This window comes from Schistocerca serialis, chromosome 4 (assembly GCF_023864345.2).
Source record: "Schistocerca serialis cubense isolate TAMUIC-IGC-003099 chromosome 4, iqSchSeri2.2, whole genome shotgun sequence".
Taxonomy (NCBI): domain Eukaryota; kingdom Metazoa; phylum Arthropoda; class Insecta; order Orthoptera; family Acrididae; genus Schistocerca; species Schistocerca serialis.
Genome location: NC_064641.1, coordinates 412479798 through 412499069, shown reverse-complemented (window position 1 = coordinate 412499069; position 19272 = coordinate 412479798). Strand labels below are relative to the sequence as shown.

Sequence of the window (19272 nt, the reverse complement as noted above, 5' to 3'; positions counted from 1 at the left end):
TTGTAAGTCATTTGATTGTGTTTATCACAAAATATTGTTCCAAAAGTTGGACCATTACGGAATATGGGGAGTAGCTCACGATTGGTTCACCTCTTACTTTGACAACAGGCAGCAGCAGGTCATTATTCACATATTCACAGTGTTGAAAATGGCTGTGACTTGGTGTCTGAGTGCCGTACCATTATATGGGTGGGTGGGGGGGGGGGGGTACATCAGTGTTGGGGCCACTCCTGTTCCTTATTTATATAAATGATATGCCCTCTACTATTATGGGTAATTCTAAAATATTTCTGTTTGCTGATGACACTAATTGGCAGTTAAGGATGTGCAACATTGGCTCTGTTTCAAATAGTGCAGTTCATGACATAAGTTCATGGCTAGTAGAAAATAAACTAATGCTAGATCACAGTAAGACACAGTTTTTACAGTTTCTAATGCGCAATTTCACAGAATGGTCATATGATTAGTGAAACTGAACACTTCAAATTTCTATGTGTTGAGATAGATAGTAAACTGTCGTGGAAAGCTCATGTTCAGGATCTTGTTCAAGGACTTAATGCTGCCATTTTTACCAAATGAACGGTATCTGAAATAAGTGATTGTGAAAATTAGTGTACTTTGCTTATTTTCATTCGCTTATATTGTATGGTATTATATTTTGAGGTAACTCTTCCCACTCTAAAAGGATATTTTTGGCTCAGAAATGGACAGTTTGGGCAACATGTGGTGTAAGTTTGCTTACCTCTTGCCGACTCCTGTTCACAAGTCTGGGTATTTTGACATTGGCCTCTCAATATACAGTATATATTCTTTACTGTCATTTCTTGTTAATAATATCAGCTTATTCCCAAGAATTAGCAGCTTTCTCTCAGTTAATACTTGACAGAAATCCTTTCAGAGCACTTTCAGCCCTTTAACTATTAATGCCATTAATTTGTATTCTTACATTCGGAGGAAGCAATTGTTATATGTAATTTTAAGATCAAACATCAGATTATACATGGATACAAATACTCATGGTAAACTAAGAGTTAGCTAATTTTTACTTTCTCAATTTATTGTCCAGTTTGGAGGAGATGCTCCCCTAAGCAGGGTCTTTATTCCTTTTCTTCACGAATATTACCCTTAAGCATTTCTTCCTTCTTGAAGGCTGTCTTCCGGGGATTCAGTATTTTCCTCTTGTTTCGTATGCCTAGTTGCTGTGATGTACCACTCCTTTCCTCTAAAGTGTCCTCCTTTCTTTGGGTCCATCCGAATCTGGCATAAGCTCCCTTATGTGGAGATTACTCCCACTCTGAAGTACCTCACCCTCTTTTTCTACTGCTTCATTGAGTACTTCAGTACTTCTCCCCTTTCAGTTCACCTCATCTAAAGGCTGCAACGTCCGTGAAACTCCAGCTATCTCTCGCTTTTCCACTATGAGTTCTCCTGTCTATTGTCCTACCTCCAAAGCACCTGTTCCTTCTTAACATTGGCTTGTCATTTCTATATCAAGCTTATTAGAAGGACATCTTGTCCTATTCCTCTCTCCTCTTGAAACAGTGACAAGCCTAACAAAAGAATACCCCTAAGTCATCTTTGTTTGTGTATAGTCTGTGGGCATGTATGTGTGTTTGGGTGTGGGTGTTTGTGTGTGTGTGTGTGTATGTGTGTGTGTGTGTGTGTGTGTGTGTGTGTGTGTGTGAGAGAGAGAGAGAGAGGTAGAGATAGATAGAGAGATATGTCTAGTATGCTCAAACCCCACACCTTCCCTATAAAAGTTAAACGCAAACCCACCCATAACATATCAAATTACTGCTAAAGTTAACAAAAATTGTCAGTTAAGTGCTCGATAATCGTGGCATAACACATCTTGTACCATTTTCTTCAAATTCATAGCTGACTGACCCTTTTTTTTTTTTGTATCAAGTAGTTTGTTGCTTCTACTTCTTTACCATTTCCACATTGTTTAAACCTTACATTTTCCCCGTTGTTGGCTCTATAAAAATTAGTGATTTGGGGTGTGGTACCTCCTTGATTCTGTTTGGGCCAACATACTTGGGGAAAAATTTACTTGTCTCTTTCTTGAGGTTTGAATGCAAATGATGGTCATTAAATAAATGTAAATGTCATGTGATTAGGACCTCCCATCGGGTAGACCGTTCATCGGGTTCAAGTCTTTCAATTTGACGCCACTTCGGCGACTTGCGCATCGATGGGGATGTAATGATGATGATTAGGACAACACAACACCCAGTCCCTGACTGGAGAAAATCTCCGATCCAGCTGGGAATCAAACACAGGCCCGTAGGATTGACATTCTGTCACGCTGATCACTCAGCTACTGGGGGCGGACATGGTGGTCATTAATAAGTACTAGACCTCCAGTATTAAATTCTGATGTTTGCACCTGCATGTTATACTGTTTCACTTGCGTATACACACACTGTCATGTTTTTCTATTCTTGTTGATGTACCACCTCTATCGCTCTAGTTTCAGCCTGAGGTCAACGAAATAATTTTATCGAGGGTTCTTCTATAAATGGCTTATCCATTATTTCCATAGGTGACAATCCTGTTGTTAAATGTCGTGATTCATTAATTACCCTTGGAATTTGGGGATCAATTGCACCCAACCTATATGCCTCGTTGAACAATAGGTCCTACACAGCCTAGCAATTTCTTTCATTATTCACAAGGGTTAGTTTGTGGGTGGTATTTCGACATAGCAATGTATCTAACATTTTCGCATGCTAAAAACTCTTTAAAGGCTTTATTGATAAACTGTGGGCCATTGTCTGTCAACAATCTACGTGGCTTTCCTATATCTGAGAAATACTCCTGTAGACATCTAATTGCCATCTCCATGTTTTCATGCTTATTAGGATAGAGTTTAACATACTTAAACCAACATGCAATTAGTACAAATATTTGTTACCTCCTCTAATGATTGGTAACTGACCAAAGAAACCAGCAGCTAGCAGCTGTGAGGTCACATGAGTCTTTAGGTATTATTGGGTATAAGTTATACATTTTCGCTTGATTGTAGTCTTTCATCTTTTTGCATGTTTCACACGTACATAGTACAGACAGTGCTTTTTTACTCAAGTTCATAAAGTAGTAAAATTTTATCATATATTGAACACATTTTTGTACCTTAAAGTGTCCATACCCTTGATGTATAAATGTAATCAAATAAGGCTACACAGATTTCGGTATACACTGTCTCCATTTCAGTCTAATTTTCTTTACTCTCCAAAACAGAACATCATTTACCATAATCCATTCTACCATACCGTTATCAATTGTCCCTGATGGTCTAAAGTTTTCCACCTGTCCCCAAAATATGGATCATCAATAATGTCCTTTTTTATTCGTAAGCTAGGTTTCTTACTTCGTTATTAGTGTAACTTATTGATAAAAAATTAATGTTGACGGTAACTCCTAGATGTTCTGTTCTTATTAAATCATTCATGTCCAATGATAAGTGTGAGAATGCATCAGGAACTACATTTTTTGAACCCTGCATATAGTTAATTTCAGTCTGATATTCTTGCAAGAATAGTACTCAGTGCATTAATGTGCTTTGCAGTAGTCGAATTTCCGTAAGGAATGCTAGTGCTTGGTGATTATTATACACTTTATTTTAGATCCCCAAATAAGAGTTTGAAATTTCTATATTCACACTATAGCAAGTAAGTTCTCCTTGGTACCATGTAGTTCAACTCATGTTTGGTTAGAGCTCGGCTCTCAAAAGCTAGTCCCTTGCTAATATCCTACTCTCTCTGAAAGAACTCACATGCCGTTCCATACTCTGAGGTATCAGTACCTAACTTAAAAGGTTTCTCCATACATGGGTGTTTTAAAATGGGTGCCTCTACTAGAGCTTCTTTAATCTTGTTCATTACACAAATCCATGTAGTGTTTTGCTTCAACGAGTTTAATAACTAAGTGTTATTCGTAGGTTGACCTTGAATATATTTCCTACAGACTCAAGCAAGTTCCAAAAATGCTTTCAATTGTTTCATACTTTTAGGTTCTGGACTTCCTTTTATAGCTCTTATCCTGTCTGGATCTGCTTTTATTCCATTCATGCCTGCCAAGTGTTCAAGAAACTTAAGTTCTTCTCTCCCAAAAATTGACTTTGACAGTTTTATAGTGACTCCTTTAACATAAAATCTTTCTAATGTTCTAAGTAAATTGCAATGTTCTTCCCATGTCTTGGACACTAGGAGCATGTCATCTACATAGATTATTATCAATAAATTCTTACCCAGCAGAGCTTCCACGAGTCTTATAAATACTGACACTGAGGTGTGGCCAAGCGGTTCTAGGCACTTCAATCTGAACCGCGCGACCGCTACGGTTGCAGGTTCGAATCCTGCCTCAGGCCTGGATGTGTGTGATGTCCTTAGGTTAGTTAGGTTTAAGTAGTTCTAAGTTCCAGGGGACTGATGACCTCAGCTGTTAAGTCCCATAGTGCTCAGAGCCATTTGAACCAGTACTGACACTGAGATGTTTAATCCAAAGGGCAACAATCTAAATTGATATGATGTACCCTCGTACAAAAGAGCAGTAAATTTCTTTGAAATTTCATCAAGATTGACTTGGCAATACCCAGGCATGAGATCTATCTAGATAAAACACTTTTCTTGCTCAAATTTAAGCAATATTTCATCTGTACTGACTCTCTTTCAAGTTCTACCTGCTTATTTAGAGTATGTGCATCTGTCAATGGACGTACTCCCCCCCCCTCCTCTCTGCCCATCGCTTTATACACTACTAATAATGGGTTATTGCATACACTAGAACTCCTTTCTATTATTACTCCATCTAACATTTTATTAGTCTCCTCTTGTATGGCACTGGACAGGGTTTACAGAAAAAAGGTGATTCATTTTTTATCTTAAAACTACATACATAGTTACCAAGTGCTCCAGGTTTATTTAAGAAAACTTTACTATCTTTCAATAATGTATGGTATAGATCAGTTTTCTATAACTTAGTTAACAGTTGAGATTCATAAGCTTTTGCCCTAGTTAGTTCTTGCAACATACTTTTCGTGTCCAAAGTATTTTCAAAACTCCATCACAGCGCTCATTGCTACAAGGCAGATGTTGTATGTCTTGGCACTACCAGTAATCTTCCCAATAAATGGTACTACAAATACTTAGTCATATTCAGTACATTTTAATATCTGTGCAGAAAAATGCAGCAGTACTTTGAGTCCCATCAGTCAGTCAATCAATCCCTAGTAACAACTACAAATTTACATTAGGCACTACTAAGCATGGCTACATAAATGTAAATATTTTTAATGCTATCTGTAACTGCACTTCATACTTAATTTGTCTTGCTTTGTTTCCAGTTATTCCTACTACAAGTATCCCAATGACCAGTAGTATTGGATTCACTTCGAACAAAGACTCAGACACAATAGAAATTTCATTTCCAAAATCCAAGTACATACTCACTTCCTGATTGTCAATCATTCCCAAAACATTAGTTTAATAAATTCAATACCAGCGAGTAACCAATTTCATAGTAGTGTGATGTCACTAAGGGCAACCAACCTTTTTTCATATGGACCTACACTCAGTTGGACATGTCCTGAATCCTGACTCCTTAGCTAGGACATTGACCGTTTTATGTTACTGTTGTTGTTTGGCTTGTCGAAGAAGGCTGTACTATTCTAGAACCTCCCTTGAGGCTGCTATTTGTAAATGTTTGTTTATCAACTTTTCATGCTCCATTTCTTTGTTATTTAGATTTACTATTCTGACTTTTATTTACCTGACAATAATTAGCTTCTCATATTTTCTGTTATTTAGGGTTAAATTTACCTCCTTCCTGGCGCATATCCTCATGACTGGGATTACTGCACTCGTTATTCATCGTATCTAGATTTTCATCAAATAACAGCAATTCATTCACAGTAGATCAACCTCTATGTAAAATTATCTTTCTTATGTAGTACGGTGCCTTACCAATACCTGTGCTAGATTTACTTAGATGTTGGTAGATGCCGTTCTCTATACTTTTTGAAACTACCACCTGAACTGTTAAAATATTTTGAGTGTAATGATTCTCATGTCAATTTATCTTGTATTGTTCTAGTATTTCTCCTATTGCCCCAAGAAGTAAGTGGGCATATCCCCACCCCAGTGTCCCCTAGCAAATAGCTCAAAATGAAATCTATCATTCTAATGTTTTTTTAACAATGTGGGAAAAGACAGATTGCTACTTACCATAAAGAAGACAGGTTAAGTTGCATATGGGCGCATTGTTAATATTCCCACTTGGAATTTCCATTGCTTGAATTTCCTAGAGTCTTTCCGTTTGGGGTAATGACCTGAAAAGCACTCATGGAAAGTAAGTTGGATGTACTTCCCCCATCTGGTTTAAACTTTCAAAAATGCTTATAAAAGTTCATTCCACTTCCTTACTGTAATTTCTCTAATAGTATTGTTGCATTGAAGGGTTTACTTACCTTTAACTTGACTTTCTAGTAATTCCCTTCTAGATTTTGCCTATTCGTCCCCAGAAAGCTGCCTATTTCGTAAAGTGCGTGAAGTCTCCTGAAATTTCTGATCTAACAATGCTTATATTTTTCCCTTCGAACCTAAATGTGTCTCATGTGAATATATGGAATTACTGTTATCGCTACTCTGTTCTAAAACCTCTGTGCATTTGCGCATTTGATAACTGAACTTTTACCAACTTACATTCTGCTTCTGCGAACTTACGTAAACTATCTATGTCCATATGCAGATCTTTAATACATTCATGTATCCTTCCCAAACTAAGTCACAATATTTCAAGACTTCAGTTTGTATTTCTTCTTGTAACACACTGAGTCTTTGCTCTAGCCCTTGTCCTAAATGATCTGACCGTCTCAACCCTCTTGTAGCCTTAAGTTGATGTATTAATTTTGAAGTAAGTTAATAATTTGGTCTGCTGGTTACATTTTCACAGCATTTGGCACAGTAAGTTAATGACACATTACAGGGGAGGTAGCAACACTAGAATTTTGTATAATCATTTTTCATAATACTCATCTTTTATTCTTCTCCTTTGTTGTAAGTGGTAGGCTTGTAGCCCATTCTCACATTTTGTATACTGGTCTAGAAGATCTCAGCTTTTTAATAATAATAATAATAATAATAATAATAATAATAATAATAATACATTGGCTACACCACTGCAATTTCATAACCACTTCTATATCCCTTTAGATCACATAACATCAACAGATATGAAGAAAGTAAATTGGAAAAAGAAAACACTACATGGCAAGCACCCATATCATCTAACACAGCCCCACATCGATCAAGACGCATCCAACGCATGGCTAAGAAAAGGCAATATATACAGTGAGACAGAAGGATTCATTATTGCAATACAGGATCAAACAATAAACACCAGATATTACAGCAAGCATATTATTAAAGATCCCAATACCACAACAGATAAATGCCGACTTTGCAAACAACAAATAGAAACAGTAGATCACATCACAAGCGGGTGTACAATACTAGCAAATACAGAATACCCCAGAAGACATGACAATGTAGCAAAAATAATACATCAACAGCTTGCCTTACAACATAAACTAATAAAACAACACATTTCCACATACAAGTATGCACCACAAAATATACTGGAGAATGGTGAATACAAATTATACTGGAACAAAACCATTATAACAGATAAAACAACACCACATAACAAACCTGACATCATACTCACCAATAAAAAGAAGAAATTAACACAACTAATCGAAATATCCATACCCCATACAATAAATATACAGAAGAAAACAGGAGAAAAAATTGAAAAATACATCCAACTGGCTGAGGAAGTCAAGGACATGTGGCATCAGGATAATGTTGACATTATACCAATTATACTATCAACTACAGGAGCCATACCACACAATATCCACCAGTACATCAACGCAATACAGCTACATCCAAATGTATATATACAATTACAGAAATCTGTAATTATTGATACATGTTCAATTACTGAAAGTTCCTAAATGCAATGTAACATATACTGTACAGTTAAAAAGAAGCCATGCTTGATCAAGGTCCACGTCACTTTCCATTTTTAACCAGACATAACGTCTGAGAAAAGAAAGACATGATAATAATAATAATAATGTGAACACTGATGGGCTTTCTGTTGTTGAATAGATATATTTTCAGTCATTTCACTTCACAATACAAGTCAGCATCAACCTTCATGCTAACACAACACACACAACTTGTACTCCATCCTCACACTTCAAACTCTTACTACAAACTGCCCAAAAACAAAGATTTGCGTCAGACAAGATGTAACAAAGAAAATACTATCATACATCATTCTGTTTGTGCTAAATCACCTTTGAAACTTACATTTCAAAAAATAAAGTACACATATTGTTTATCACTGCTTATCTTTTTAAGAAATCCATAATCATTATCGTAATTACATTAAGTGTTCATATATCTTGACATTTATACATTTTCATATGGCTATGTGTTACTGGATTTATGGGTTTTGAGTCTCCAACTTGGGAATCAGTCATTTCATATGATCCAAGATCAGTACATTTATCTCATGATAGCTAGCTTTATAACGTTGCCTCCCCCAAGAATTTTGAAAATGTAAAATGTAAGGAAAATTTTGATACAAAATAATAAAACTGATTATGCCAACAAGATTTTCAGTGTAGCAAATCAACATTCGTAGGTTCTTCATTACATGATATACAACATTTTTGACTTCATTAGTATCATTACTCCATTTAAATGAGGACAAGAGTAAAATTTCGCTTTACAAAATTATTTTCTCACAAATTTTCGAAACAGTTACAAAGTCTGACCTTTTACCTATTTTCAGTTGTCAGATTGTTACCAAATGTTATATAACATACAAAGGGATAAGCAAAAGGTGGTACACATAACAAAAATATCTACTTGGAACTCTGCCCTTTGACATAAAGCTACATACATTTATTTTATCATAGAGGTGTGACAATATGTTATTTTCTACTTTATTTATTTTCGTGTTCCATAGATTCTTGATGCGAGTGTATCACTAGGATGTAGCACATGTCGGATTAGTATTCAAAACATAAAATTTCAGCTGTTTCTTGAATTTAGTCATATACCCAATGACTAATTTAACATGAAATGGAAATTTATTGCATACTTTTATGCTTGACTAATTTACTCCTTTCTTTAATGTGCTGAGATTTTTATATCATTTGGAAAATCATGTTTCCTTCTTGTATCATGATATTCATTGTTTGTTTTGTAAATTGTATGATTATTGTTCACAGGGCACGTGGTGAGGCTCTCGTGCTGTTTAAATAAGTTTCTGCAAGAGTATCTGGGGTGCACTCTAACCATAATTCTGATGACTCTTTTCTGTGCTATAAGGACTTCATTTGCTCATGACTGGTTACCCCAAAATATGGTGCCAAATGTCATAAGTGTATGGAAAATCCTAGGTATGCAGCTTTAATTGTTTCCAACTTACAAACAGATGAAATTGAGCGAATGGCAAATGCAGTTGAATGCAGTCTTTTACATATGTTGTTGATGCAAACTGGCCAGTTTAGATTGTTGTTCATGTGTAATCCCAGGAATTTGGAAGAGTCAACATATTTCTTTATCACCATATTTTATATCAATATGTGGTCGCAGTGTTCTCTAGACTGCAATTGGCTGTTGTGTCAATCATAATGGTTGTTACATCAGTAAGCAGGTTGAAGTGTGCTTTTTGTGTCTGACAGCATGACAGATCATTGATAAAGATGAGGAAAAGTAAGGGACCAAGTGCTGAGTCCTGTGGCACTCCACATTTTACTGTGCCCCAGTCAGAGCAGGCAGTTGCCACTGCAGAATTGTTCAATACCACCTTCTGTCATCTAGATATGACTTAAGCAACATCCTAACTTTACCATTTAATCCATAGCACTCAGCCTTTGTAAGTAAAAGTTTGTGATCTACACAGTCACATGCTTCTGGGCAGATCACAGAAGATTCCAACCGGTGACTTTTTATTGTTTATTGCTTCAAGAGTTGGTTGACAAATGACAAAGTGGCCTGTTCTGTTGAAGTGCCCGTTTGGAATCCAAACTGATTTTTATTAAGATGATCCATGATTCTCTTGAACATAAGTTTCTCTAAGATTTTAGAGAGACTTGTTAACAATGAAATTGGCCGTAGCTGGAAACATCAGCTTTAACCTTTTTTGAGCAGTGGTTCCACAATTGCTTATTCGAGTCTATTAGGGTCAGTACCTTGATTTATGGACTCATTAAAAATGTAACAAAGGATTTCAAGAATAAATCTGTAGCAGCACTTCTGTACTTTGCTAGATATATTATCCACACCAATGGAATTTTTATTTTTCGATTGCCTTATACCTTCCCAATCTCTTTGGTTGTAACATAGGGTACATGAGGTGACTAATTTTGTTCTGCACTGCTTTTTTAGAAGACTCTTGGCTTCAGCTCTAGGCCCTTTGCAACCAATTTGATCTGCTACTGTCAAAAAATGGTTGTTGAAGGTATTGGCAACTATTATCACCTTCCTCTGCGATACTTCCATTATGACACACTTTGATACTGTCTGTATATTCTTTAATTTTTCCTAGCTCCCTTTTGATAACTTCCCAAATACTTTTTATTTTATTATTTGAATTCTTAATTTCAGATTTAATAAACATTCTCTTGGATTTTTTAATGACACTCTTTGGAATGCTACAGTATAATTTGTAGTGCTCCCTATCCCGAGAGTTGTTAGAATTTCTGAATGAGACAGGATGTTTTGTTCCCTTAGTGAGCCATAGTATCCTATAATCACTCAGATTGGTGTTTTTTTTTTTTGCGAAATACAGCTTCAAAAATGGCAACGAATTCATTGAGGAATATGTTAAATTTATCACTGACATCATTAGCTTGATATAGTGTGTCCCATTCCAACTGCTGCAAATGTCTGCTGAAGGTTTCTAGATTCTCACTATTGATTAGTCTAAAAGCTATGTTGGTGAAACTACTTTTCTTAGCCATGCTTACATCATTCATTCTTAACAACTGCCCGTCATGGTCAGAAAGATGATTTATGATTCGTTTTACATTTATGAGGGTTGGAACTCAAATCAAAATCACAAGGACTTAAGTTGTATTAATGATCATTTTTGGAGCATCACCTGCGACCAGCTTTGCGAAAGAAGCGGCGACGCTTTCTGTGCAGTCCACCCATAATTTTGCACAACAATGCGTGGGTGCATACAGCGCAAGCTGTGGCTGCTCTGTTTGGTCGATGGACTGGGAAGTACTGTACCATCCACCATACTCCCCGGACTTATGTCCTTGAGACTTTGATTTGATTTGGAAAATGAGGGAACCACTTCGTGGCTTCAGAACTGTTCCAGAGATTCAACAGGCAGTAGACCGCTCCTTTCGCACCATCAAAAGAACATGCTCTACTAATGGTGTACTACGCCTTCCACATCTCTGGCAATGGGTTCTACACAACACTGGTGACTACTTTGAAGGACAGTAACAGGTGCAAACATGTAACTCTTTTGTATCAGTTGTGAATAATATGTTGCCAATATTTAAGTTCCAACCCTCATATGTTATCTACTCTGTTATTGTCTTCAAAAATATTGTCAATCAGACTTGTGCAGTTCTTAGTCATCCTTGTGGGAAAGTAAACAACTGCCTTCAGATTAAAATAGATCATTACGTTATCAAAATCTGTTCTATCATTATTACAGGTAAGGAAATTTATATGAAAATGGCCAAGCATGATTATTTCTTTGTTTTTTGAGAACAGGCGAGTTAAAAGTGATTCTGTTTGCTTGAGGAATATAGTAAGCTTTCCTGAGGGTGCTCTGTAAACAGTAATCACATAAACAGGCAAATTATTGATGTGGAGTTCAATGCAACAAGCCTCAAAATGTTGATGAACACAATAATTATTTTACATCTACAGACCTGCACACTATATTATTTTTAACATACCGTACATTACTACTCCACCTTTATCCATTGTATTTCTAGTATAATAAGCAGCTAGGTTGTACTTATATAGTTGCACCACTTCAATCCTTTCCATCAAATGATGCTCAATAAAACATAATATAAAAATATGGCATTTCAGTCTTTGATCGCTATTTTTTATTTTCAATGACCGGTTTCAGGCTAGCTGCCCGTCTTCAGATCATATATTGCAGTTACAGAGTAACCTGTCAGTACAGACTTGTGCAGTTCTTAGTCACCCTTGTGGAAAAGTAAACAACTGCCTTCAGTTCTGTACTGACAAGTTAATCTGTAACTGCAATATATGATCTGAAGATGGGCAGCTAGCCTGAAACCGGTCATTGAAAATAAAAAATAGTGATCAAAGACTGAAATGCCATATTTTTATTTAAAGAATGATCACGAAAATTCCATTAAGACAATCATGTCTAGTTTTGATAAAAACATAATATATCGGCATTGTTTATTGCATCAGTGTCATTAGTGCAGACAAACAACTGGTCCAGTTTGTTTCTTAGACCCATTATATTCTGATGAAAAATAAAAGTTTGGCATTTGCTAAACTGTTTTTTCTGATGTCACTGTTTCGTTGTAAATTGAAATTAGAGATTATAGGCAGTGTATCTGCAGCTTTCGGACTTAAATTAGTCCTGGAACTGAGGCTGGGTACCAAAAATCTTGTAGAGTTTTGCGTTTCCTGGTTCTTGTGTTTCTTCTGCTTGCCTCTGTTACTGCTGATGATGATGGAGATGCATCAGGTGGAGCAGGATCTGGTATTGCTGTATATTGTGGAGGGACTAAGACTGATTAAGCATCTTAAGCCCCTGATGGAAGGTCACCAGTAAATAAAATTTCTACCACTGCTGCTGGTGAATGCAGGGGGACAGCAGTTGCAGGTTCGGTGGCTGCATTTTGAGATACCACTATTGCTGAACCTGAAGTTCGCAGTAGTACCCCTGTTGAGTAATCTGTTGTTTGTACAGATATGGTTGGATCTTCAATACTGTGCACTGCTGGCAGGGGAATTGGGGTACTGTTTATTTTACTTGTTGTTAGAACAGCCTTCATTATTTCAGCACACATGGCATCTTTAATCCTGCTATTTTGTTGCAGACCATGTTTTGTAAAGTGCTCTCTCTCAGAACTGTCAACTGGCATGAATGTGCATTGGGAAATGATTTACAAATTTTTCATAGTTTCCCATTAGTGTTCCCTTCCTGATTTAAATACTAACACATGATTTTTCTATTAAATCATGCCTCCATGAAATAGCAACAACAGAAAGGTAATTTGTGGGTTATTTCAAAGTGTTTCTTTCAAAACCCATATTGTCCACCTACTTTCATTACAGTAGATGTCATTTGCACCTCCTATCATAATACTCTTGCTTCCAGACTGTAAGGAGCTTACACAGTTTTTTAGAATTTGAGATAAAACCGCTTCTGGTTTTACCGTGCCAGAACCTGTATTTCATGAGAATGTCTAAGCATTTTAAGAAACGTAAAAATACTGTGATCAACAAATGTCTGTAAGTAACCACTACACAAAATATTTTCTTTATATTGAAATGATACTTAAATCAGGACCCTAAGCTGTTGACAGGTGTTGATATACGTCAATGGGGACAGTTGAAAAGTGTGCCTCGACCGGGACTCGAACCCGGGATCTCCTGCTTACATGTCTGAAAAAACAGATACCATCTTCATATAGTTAAGGCTAACCAGCCATTGACCTTCTTCTTCTTCTGTGCTGGATGCACACACATTGGTCGAACTCTTATGGGACTCGGTAAGATTGCCGCGAATAATGAGTGTAATGGTCAGCGGCACTACGAATGTAGAGTATGGACATTAAGTTGGGAATGTAGGTCTCACGGGGAGCTTGCAAGGGATAAATCCCTACAGTCACGCTATCCTCTGTGCACTCGGTGGCTCAGATGGATTGAGCGTCTGCCATGTAAGCAGGAGATCCTGGGTTTGAGTCCCTGTCTGGGCACACAGTTTCAACTGTCCCTGTTGATGTATATCAACGCCTGTTGACAGCTGAGGGTCTTGATTTAATTATTATTTCATTCTAAGAGAGCTGCAGGGTCAACGATGGTATCTGTTCTTTCAGACATGTCCGAAGGAACAGATACCATCTTCATATATTTTCTTTATACTCATTTATATACCAAAATTTATAAATCTGTCTTCAGTTGGTGAAATATTATTGATTGGTAATGCCCTAGGACCAAAAGAAAACATTTTAGTCCACATAGAGTTATTTGAAGTGTTTTTAAGAAAACATAACAAAATACTTTAGATCACAGAACAAAATTAACATATTTAGTTAGGAACTTATTCCTTTTGCTTGGAAGGCAAATGAAATGTTTTTGCAACAACATTTTACAGTATCTTTTACATTTTTCACTGATATCTTCATATCCTTCATAATACCTTATATCATCTTCAAGTATGTCACTTTGGAAAATACAGTTTATCAGATTTTAAGCCCATTTCAGTTTTTATTTTTTAGTGTCCAATAACTAGAATCCAATTCTCTCTCCATGGTTTAGCAAAATAAATGTGCCTGCTCAACACTTATGTTTGTGCCACATGCAACAGATCTTACATCATTAAGCCACATTTCATCATTTACAACTTCAGCTTTCATAACAATGTCAGCACCTTTTCCTCCACATAAACCTCTCTTATTTCTTTAAAGTAAACACCCTTTTGTGCATTACCATTTTGGTCACAACATACGACACAAGAACCACTGTCTGCTCATTGTAAATTTTCACCCCTTTATTGGAGCAAACACCCTTTTTTGTGCATTACTACCTATAAAAACATCAGCTTCAGGCCTTCCTGCCTGTACTCAATAATCACTAGCTTTTACTGAAGCAAACTCCACTCCACTGTACTTCCTTCAGTATTATTACTTTTTCCCGTCATTAATCTCCTATCACCACAGTGCACATCCATTGTACCAAACTCCACAGTTATCATCCAGAATGAATACCAAGTCCTTCTACTTCCAAACTTAACTTTCATACAGAACATTGAACCCTCAGCATATAAAAACATGCTAAAACAAAAATTACTTCTTCCCCTATTTAGCAAGAATTTTTTATGCATAAAATGGCAGATCCTTTAAGTGTAGAACTGTCCCCTAATCCGCAAGAGTTGTTACATCAAATAGGATAGACCCCGGATAGAAAAGAGTGAAACAAAAATTAAAGAGCATAGTGGGTATAGAACTTAGATAGGAAAGAGTTAGACTACAGTGCACCAGAAAATAAGAATGAATACACCCAGCTAGGGAAGGCACCACCTGCCAAATCGTGTGCCTACCAAAGTCAGCAGCCCCCGCCCCTCTCCCCTTTACATCCGCTCCATGTGCAAGACCATCAATTTTGTCACTCATTTTCTCCTTTAGTCTCTGATTGCTATAAACATTTTGCATTCATCAGTTTTCATGTCGCATAATGCATTATACAATAACATACGAAAAATTGCTTTTCAAGTCTTTCAAATTATGTTACACATTAAGACTACTAGCTCGTTGTTACATTTTTTTTTTTTTTTTGAAAACTGAGTTATTTAGCTATTTATGAAAACAAAAAAATTGGCCATAAGTTGTGCCAAAAATGTCAACAACACTGAAATTTGCTTTAACACTCAGACGCCCAGACTTTGCCTGTACCCTCGAACACCCAGAGGGGTCATTTTGACCCCTACCATTTAAAAAAAGTTTTCTGAACTATTATTTCATACTTTTAAGCATTTATTATATTTTAATGTTTAATGATTTATAGCCATTTCAAATTCAGAGTTGTGAATAAAAAGAACAGACACAAATTGTATTATTTATTGACATACAAACAAATTTCACTGAACCCGGTAACAACCAGACACATGTAAGCACGTGACAGGCTTTTCTTGGTTCTAAATTCATAAAAAATTGAACTTTTCTTGTGTACAGAAATGTCAGCTACTTCATTGTTTTACAGAATTGACACATTTGTATTCAGTTTCTTTTGTACATTTCCCACAAACCATCATCTTAAACACACTGCACTTGGAAATAGTTCTATTACATTTGCAGAATTCAAGAACGTGACATTTACGGCGCTTCTGTGGAATTTCGTCTTCATCTTCATTTTCATTCTTTTCATACTTGTCTGTGGTCATACAAGGAAAGCGACTCTTCACATACTCAGAGCGTAGTTCATCTGCAAGCTGCTCTATAAAATATTTTCTTTTGATCTTCTTCCCAGTAACAGCCCTAAATACTACATAATCATTTATTCCTGCTAGGTCAAGGATATCGTAGAAGGAGTGCACTGGCCACCTTGAGGAAGCTTTGACTGAATACTGCCCCACCATTTTGTGTACTATGTCAATCCCAGATTTTGTTTTGTTGTAATAACATACAGTTTGTGGAGTTTTTTTCTCATTTGTATTTACGGTAATAATACGATGAAGGGAAGACATTACTAGCACATTTTTTGCTTTCTTTCCTTGATAGTGTGTCAAAGAAATATCATGTTTTAAAACTTTTGTGGAATACAGAGGTCTCTTCAAGGACTTCAGAGCATGTGGTATTTACTGTTTCTACAATGGAAGTTGATTTGTATTTCAATTTTTTGGCTAGTTTGAGGAAGTGAAGTAATTTTCTGTAGTGATGTTTCTGCCTTTGCCCAGAAATGGTTCCTTAAGGTGTGTCAGTGTATAATCTGAAATCCTTTTGTCTTGGGATCATGCAGTATCCTTACCAAGGTAAGGGAAACCATTGAGTATGTACTTGCTTTTAACATCTACAGTTAACCAGTAGTTTTGCCCATACTTGTAAGGCTTTGAAGCCATGAATTGTGTGAACAGGCACCTAGTTTTACCTGGAAAGAGCTGCTCATCTGTTGTTACGTCACTTCCAGGTTTGTAACACATTGTCCAGTTTTCTATTAATTTGTTACAGACAGCAGAAACCAATGCAAACTCATCATTCTACAATCATAAAGAGCATTTAGACTTCTTGTCGAACCTCAGGAATCTCATAATCTCACAGAATCTATTTCAACTCATGGTATCCACACAAAACGGCAGCCCCCAGGAATCTGACCATAAGCTGTGAAGGTCTGTACTTCAGCAACCACTCACACCACAAGCATAAATAATTGCAATAAATGCTTCTAGTTCTTTGGTGGTCATTGACCAGCTGCCATTTCCTAGTACTCTGTGTGCCTATGTTATAGTACATTTCAAGATATGTTTCATTATACACTACTGGCCATTAAAATTGCTACACCAAGAAGAAATGCAGGTGATAAATGGGTATTCATTGGACAAATATATTATACTAGAACTGACATGTGATTACATTTTCACGCAATTTGGGTGCATAGATCCTGAGAAATCAGTATCCAGAACAACCTCCTCTGGCCGTAATAACGGCCTTGATACACCTGAGTATTGAGCCAAACAGAGCTTGGATGGTGTGTACAGGTACAGCTGCCCATGTAGCTTCAACATGATACCACAGTTCATCAAGAGTAGTGACTGGCATATTGTGACGAGCCAGTTGCTCGGCCACCATTTACCAGACATTTTCAGTTGGTGAGAGAGCTGGAGAATGTGCTGGCCAGGGCAGCAGTCGAACATTTTCTGTATCCAGAAAGGCCCGTACAGGAACTGCAACATGCGGTCGTGCATTATCCTGCTGAAATGTAGGGTTTCGCAGGGATCGAATGAAGGGTAGAACCACGGGTCGTAACACATCTGAAATGTAATGTCCAGTGTTCAAAGTGCCGTCATGTGAACAAGAGGTGACCGAGACGTGTAACCAGTGGCACCCCGTACCATAATGCTGAGTGATACGACAGTATGGCGATGGTGAATACATGCTTCCAATGTGTGTTCACCGTGATGTCACCAAATACAGAAGCGACCATCATGATGCTATAAACAGAACCTGGATTCATCCAAAAAAATGACGTTTTGCCATTCGTGCACTGAGGTTCATCATTGAGTACACCATCGCAGGTGCTCCTGTCTGTGATGCAATGTCAAGGGTAACCGCAGCCATGGTCTCTGATCTGATAGTCCATACTGCTGCAAACGTCATCAAGCCATTCATGCAGATGGTTGTTGTCTTGCAAACGTCCCCATCTGTTGACTCAGGGATCAAGACGTTTCTGCACGAGCTGTTACAGCCATACGGATAAGATGCCTGTCATCTCGACTGCTAGTGATACGAGGCCGTTGGGCTCCAGCATGGCGTTATGTATTACCCTCCTGAACCCACCGATTCCATATTCTGCTAACAGTCATTGGATCTCGACAAACGCGAGCAGCAATGTCGCGATACGATAAACCGCAATTGCGATAGGCTACAATCCAACCTTTATCAAAGTCGGAAATGTGATGATATGCATTTCTCCTCCTTACACGAGACATCATAACAATGTTTCACCAGGCAACGCCGGTTAACTGCTGTTTGTGTATGAGAAATCGGTTGGAAACTTTCCTCATGTCAGCACGTTGTAGGTGTCGCCAGCGATGCCAACTTTGTGTGAATGCTCTGAAAAGCTAATCATTTGCATATCACAGCATCTTCTTCCTGTCAGTTAAATTTCGTGTCTGTAGCACGTCATCTTCATGGTGTAGCAATTTTAATGGCCAGTAGTGTATACTTGTCTATGAACAAGTGCCAAGCACGTGATACAAGTTCATCACTTACATTTCTTTTTACATGTGGTGTAGGTCCAGGAGAGTCTCTCAAAATATTGTGATTAGGAAGACATCCACCTTGTGAATTAGGCACTGCTTCTACCCAGACTGTTCCATCAGGAGCAACTTCTTTATGTCTTTGATCAGACGATGAAGAAGCAGTCACCTGTTCTACACTCTGAGGATCAGGATTATCTCCTCTTCTGTTAAATGATTCTACTTGATCTATAGATCATGAATAATAGAATAAATCTAAGAAAGCCACCATAAAATCTAAATGAAGTGCAGTAACATTATGTGTAGATAAGAATATGTTGATTATAAATTAGCAGCAATAATAATAATAATATACTTACTAGACTGTAAACTTCCATTATCTGTATCTGAAGAATCAGAATTATTAGTATAAGGTGATTAACTTTCTCTCAATGTCCGTGGTAAAAACTCTTCCTCTGAATTGTCAGAGAAAAGTTCGCCACCACCTGAATCACACTCCATAACTCTTTGTAACTCTGCAAGAATCTCTTCATCTTG

The 19272-nt window shown here is 37.1% G+C and overlaps 1 long non-coding RNA gene across 2 annotated transcripts in view; it reads left to right on the top strand.

The window, feature by feature from the left end:
• Positions 1–19272, top strand: part of LOC126474962 (uncharacterized) — a 69299-nt gene that overhangs the window by 34871 nt on the left and 15156 nt on the right. For both annotated transcript variants that reach the window (XR_007586613.1, XR_007586612.1), the window contains exon 2: positions 9311–9481. This is a non-coding gene — a long non-coding RNA (uncharacterized LOC126474962). The remainder of the gene's footprint in view (positions 1–9310; positions 9482–19272) is intronic.